Here is a 6331-nt window from a genome sequence, read left to right as displayed (position 1 = left end):
GGGATTGCAGGTCAGATGGCTCCCTGGGACAGAGGGGAGGTGGTGTGCACCTCTGCAAGACTGAGGCTGCCGGGGTTCGATTCAGGGCCCTCTCCTCCCAGAGCCTGGCACGAGGATGGAGCAGAGGTGGCTTGCATGTCCGCAAGACTTAGGCTGCTGGGGCCCACTTCAGCACCCTCCACACCCTCTCCTGGCCCTGTCAAGGCAGTATTGAGCTTCACCCTGACCTCCAGTCCAGCTGCCACAATCCTATGGAGCTGCTGACACCTACAGAAGGAGAAGGGCATAAGGCCAGCCTGCCTGTGGCCTACTGTGGAACAGCTCCATGCTGCCATGGAGCAGGGCCTAGTTCCTTGCACTCTTGTTAGCTCCTGTGAGCCATTGTTGTTGGTGTAAAGCAGCCACAGAGCAGAAGGGGATTCCCCCTCGCTATATAAATTACACCTGCAAAGCAAAGTAATTAAGAACTATGTCCGCTGGCCCTCACTTGCCAAGGTCCAGGCACAGGCCTCCACTTTTCCATGGGGACGGTCACTGCTGAGCAGTGTTCCCCATAAACCAGGCTCTTGTGCAGTCAGTCAGGAAAGTCCAATGCCACCCCGATGATTGGCGGAGTGCCCAGCACTAGGTTTTTTGTTGTTCCTAGTGGTGCACATTCTTGCACAGCTTGGTGCACACAACAAAATTTATTCCACACACAGACAGAACAGAATCTGCATGTGGATGGAAACTATTAGCGGGCATGTTGCTGCTGAGTGTGCCAGAAGTGCAGCCCCTTGGACAGCATTAACCACAGGCAGCACCAGCCCAGGGACTCACAAACGCCACTGTGAGAGACAGGCACCTTTCAGTGCTCCTCTGGATTTGGAGTGTGGATTATTCAATGCTATTTCGGCCTCCTTCAAGGGACACTATGAACTGGTTTGAAACTGTCCTGGCTGTCCTGAGGCTGGCTGTCCCGTTAGAGACATACATGGTCTGAGCTTGGCCAGCCAGCCCTGTTCCCACCCCCTCCAGTGGATGCATTTTAAGATGCTGAGAACGACTGAGGAAGTGGGTTTCTGTGATCAGTCCCTCCCCTTTTCTTTCGCAGTGTCACTTTAGTGAGGAAGACAGAAACTGAGACAGTGACTGTACACAACTGGGATCAAAAGCCCGGAGTGAACAAGCTAACAGATATTTTTCTCATATGACCATGCAGTGGCCGTAACCTTCACTGTCACCTGCAGGTACGGAATGTTTAAGGCTTCTAGACAAAAACTACCGGAAGTTGGCCCAGAAAACGTTGTTACCTGAACCACCTTGTCCAGCTCTCTGCACCACCCAACACCAGGAGTGTCATATTGTCACTTTTCAGTAGGTACCTAACAGTCTACTTAATCTACCTTCCTCACACAACGAATGGGCTGACTTCATTTAATAAAACAAAACAGCAGAAACGCAGCACTTCAAGGACTAACAAAACGATTTATTTGGTGATGAGCTTTCCACGAAAGCTCTTTCCACGAAAGCTCATCACCGAATAAATCGTTTTGTTACTCCTTGAAGTGCTGCGTGTCTGCTGCTTTGTTTTGTTGGCGTGCAGACTACCTCGGCGACCTCTCTGTTACTGGTTCATTGAATGGTATTTCTAAGCCGGGCCATCCCAAGGCAGGGGCAGGGGCAGGGGCAGAGGTGGGGTATGAGGCAACTCCACACCAGTGCCCTAGGCAACTCCCCGCTCTTTTGGTACCCCAGGCCTTGCCCCTCTCTTTCTCACCCCCTTGCTTCCTCCTCCAGCACCAGGGCTAGGGGATTGCCTGGGGCTGGCATGGCATGTAGTAGTGGCGGCAGCAGGAGGTCATCTCCCCTGCCCTGCTCACCATGTGGACAGCAGCAGCCTGCTCGGCCCGCTGCTGAGAAGACACTGCTCCCACCACCCACATGGTAATGTGGGGGCAGGAGGCAGATGACCCTCCACCCCGCTGCTGCTGTAGCCACTAGGCCCTGCCCTGGTTCCAGCCTCAGGTAATCCACCCCCCCCCCACCCCCCACCCCCACTCATCGGGCAGCTAGGGCAGCCAACAAGAGGCCCTCAAAAGCACGGGGCCTGGGGGGGCCACCCCGGTTCATATAAGGACAGGACAGCTTTGTTTCTAAGGCAACCATCACCACAGCAGCCAGAGGGTCCAGCCTTTGTAAACCTCTGGAGAAGCAGCAAATATTAATACCCCCGGGGCATTGTGGGCGGGGGGGGGAAATAAGCAGCTGAAATAGCTACACAAATGCCCAACCCAGAAATGCTTCAACAGCTTTACCTTTCCTGGCCCACTCTGCAGTTTTTTTGCTTAACTGGATTGTCTGGATTCTGGCAGCAGGCATGGAATAGTGCTGGTCTCACGACACCCCTAGAAACCTGCATGAGTCTGAGCTAGAGTCTTTGGGAGCTGAGAGGGCTGAAGGCAGCAGGTGGTTTTGGCAGGAATGATTCTATACCTCTTAAAATCAGGCAAGCTTTGAGAGGCGAGAGGCAAAGCCGTCCAAGGCAAGCTGGTGGGTCTAACCACTCTGTCTTGTCCCTCTATAGGTGACTTGGCTAACAACCACTCTTCCCTGTAAATGTGCAGCCACACAGGAGAGATTCAGGGGCCGTCCAGCTGATTATTAGAGAGACCGCAGCTTGCAGTATGTGCTTCTACTGGTGGTGCACATTTCCGCATGCCTTGGAGCATGCAATAAAATTTATTCTGCACACAGATGGAAAAAGAGGGAATGTTACTCACAATGCACCTGCTCCAGGCTTCTCAGAGTCAAAAACTGGAACTTAGCAGCTGTTTGACTTCCTACCCTGCGCATCTCATGTCCTTGTACTGGTGGCTAGAAGCTGCTGTTATCTCAGCAGTGGCCCCCTAAGCTGCTCAGCCAGGGATCCTTTCCTGGATCCATCAGTAGATTGACTTTTCCTTTGTAAGCAGTAGGCTGGACCACACAAAAATACTGCCGGTGATCACTGGCCTGGAAGAGACCTGACAGAGTGAGCATAGGCTTACTTCACTGCAGAACAAAGATTCTCCCTTCCTGTTAAGACATTCAGCTACCAGAAGCTCTAACTAGAAGCCACAGCTACCTCATGTCCAGGCTGTGCATTAATTATAGATCAGCTTCATTTCTGTGGTAAGGAACACTTCTCTTACTAAACACAGAATGAAAACCCAGCAGTGTCCCCTGCCACACAGTTCCCTATTACTTGTGGGACTTCCTCTTTGCTTTGGGCGGAGATATGTCTGCTGCTACACAGTCTCCCATTCAGAAGTGTTGTAATTAACGAGGGCAGAAAGCAGTGGCTGCTGAGCATGTGCAGCTGTTGCAGAGATCTGAGTTGTGTGTTTTTCTAGTCTAGTGTATAATAGTAACATATCCCTTGCAAATGAGTGGGTGGGCACCACTGCCAAGGACTGGTCTCAGGCAGAGGTGGAAGCAAGCGGAGGCACTCTGGTGCACAGCTCTGGCAAGTGCTGGCTGAGCTGCAGCAAAAGCCGGCAGGGAGCTATTTAAAGCGCTGGCAGGGACCTGGGTTGTAATAGGATAGTATGTGTAAGAAATTCTAAGTTACTCTGAGCCCTGTGCTCAGGACTCCTTGGTTCTACGTCCAGCTCTGCCACAATGCTGGCTACCTGGTGACCTTCCCAGAGGAGGTTAAGGCATTGGTTACACCCAATTGTGGTCCTGAATGCATTAGGAGCTGGGCTCTTCTCTCTTGCCAGCAGCTGATGAGCCAGGTCCCACTTGATGCTGCAAGGGATGAAGTCTATGAGCTAGCATGGAGTTTCACATAGCACTTCTCACAAGTGTATTGAAGGGACCAGGGCCCCAGCATGCTAGGCACTATGCAGATGCGACTGCCCACAGGGGGACTTAAACCTGAGACTTCTGGAGCTTAGTGAAGGCACCTGTACAGCTTGAGCTAAAGGCCAGCCAGCTCTCAGCTTAGGCTGCAGAGGACACATTTTTTCTCTGTGACGTGGTCTAGGTACCACTACACGGGAGAGTTAACCACACAGTCCAAAGCCAGTCCCTGCCCAAACAGCTTGTAATCTAAGCTACCCATTCGTTGAGCACTAGCACAGGTCTTTCAAAATAAGGGTTCTAATTTTGGCCTGCTCCAAAAATATATATTTTAGAATGCATTTCCACTCAAACCCTCATCATCTGCCGCACTGAATGCAGCCAACAGCTCCTTTCGAGCTCATTAACTTCCTCATGTAGTTACTCCTGTTAGCAAAAATCAAGCCAAAGCATATCCCACAAGTGTTTATCTACACCAGTGCCGCTGTAGGGTTTATCTACACCTGCTCAAACAAATGTCTTTGCAAGCTGGATGATGTGACAGAATGCAAGCTGCTCCTTAGCCTTAGGATAATGTATTAACACCCTAGTTTTTGAATCGAAAGTGAATTGAATTGAAAACAGAATTGACAATGGTGCTAATTCTTCACTGTAAGGCAGGGTGTGCAAAATGGGGAGGGGGGAATCTCATAAGCAGGGCACAGCAGGATCGGCTGCTGGGTCTCAGGCTCATCCAGATCATTAAAAATGTTGAAATATGGTTACTGTTTTTATGTGTATTCACATTTATGCACACTGATTAATAAAGTTTTCATATTCTACTTATTTTCTTACACGTGCCGAAAGGGGTTTATTTTTGTATGACTGAAAACGAAATTTCCACAGGTTTGGATTCCATTAGACGGGTTGGGCGGGTGGGTGCAGGGGGAGACCCTGCTAATTGCAGGGACAAAAAGCGTGGCCTGACATGAAAAGTTTGCTCATGCCTGTTGTAAGGCACCTTGGGAGACAAGACCACAGCCTTACACATAGCTGGATTTAGGACTGATCTGACGCCCAATGGTCAGCTTGTGCAGATTTCCATTGCCAAGTCTCAGGAAGGCACACACACAGTAATTACTTGACATGTTACAAGCTGTGTGTATGCTCATGACACCCCAGAAGCCTGTTGAGGGCCTAAATCCAGTGCAGCTGAAGGGCAGTCACCCAAGCAGCCTGTAGATCCAGGCAGCTGACTGTGCTGCTGCTGTCAACTGTCCAACTGAACGCTGCTAGAAAACCCAGTAAGATTGGACATTCCCATAGAATTACAATGGTTGATGTGTTTCATTAGTTAGGCATACAGCTGTCTGAGCCCTTGTCTACACTACAAACTCATGTCAGTGTAATGATGGCTCAGGGTGAAGAAAACTGCACCCAAAGGACATGGTTATACTAAGCTGGTGTAGGCAACACTCTGCCTCCCACAGACATAGCTACTGCCTCTGTGGAAGCAGCTCTCCTGCTTACTATCACTAAACACTACAGCTGCACTGCTGCACATAAACCCTAACACAGGGTGTGCAAAGCAGGGGGGACAGGCCCCTTGCAGGGGAGTGAAATTTCATAAGGGTTACACAGTCCGACAGGCTGCTATGTCTCAGGCCCAGCCATCTTATTAAAATGTTGAAATCTGTCGCTTTCTTGTGTCCTCCCGTTTATATACCGATTCATAAAGTTCTACATTACAGGTGCCAAAAGATTTTTTTCACATGAACATAACCAACATTTCTGCCAGTTTGTATTACATTAGGGAGTGTGTGTGGAGGGTGTGAGAGAGAGAGAGAGAGAGACTGGTAATTGCAAGGATGTAAAAAGTTTGCTCACCCTGCCACTGACCCCCTGGACTAAGCTGGGCAAAACAAATTAAGTTGGCAGTTCGGCTCTATAACTAACTCAGATGATCTGATTCTTACCAAAGCAAAACACAAAGAAACAGACAGCAGGCGTTAGCCCCGCAGTGTTCAACATGCTCTTTGTTCACCACATTCGGACTGGACAGCGTGATGTGGCAAATGCGGCTCCTTAGAGCTGCACATGGAGTGCCCTCTGGCCACGCATCCCACCACTTGCTGGGACAAGGCAGCACGGGGCAGCTCTCCAGGGCTTGGCATGGCTCCAGGGAGAGAGTGTGTGTGTGGTTGGGGCGGGGGGGGGAGGGAAATTGGTGCAATCGGTTTTGGACACCCCTGCGATAGCCAGTTGCAGCACCAAACTACCAAATTAGTTTGTAGCACCCAGTGAGAGCCAGGGCAAGGGGCCTGCTTGACTCAGTCAGGCACTGTACCAGCCTTCAGTTTCATTTAATGGAGAGGAAAGATGGTCATGTCAGGCATGAAAGGGGTATAGGAAAAGCTATTCTGGATCAGACCAATGGTCCTCATCTCTGAGGTGCCTCAACCAGATGCTGTAATGGACCAGCATGGAATAACAGGCCTAGCTGGATAGTTTGTTCTTTATCCCAAGC

The sequence above is a fragment of the Carettochelys insculpta genome, chromosome 16 (genome assembly GCF_033958435.1).
Source record: "Carettochelys insculpta isolate YL-2023 chromosome 16, ASM3395843v1, whole genome shotgun sequence".
NCBI classification, from domain to species: domain Eukaryota; kingdom Metazoa; phylum Chordata; order Testudines; family Carettochelyidae; genus Carettochelys; species Carettochelys insculpta.
Note: the sequence above shows the minus strand (reverse complement) of the source record.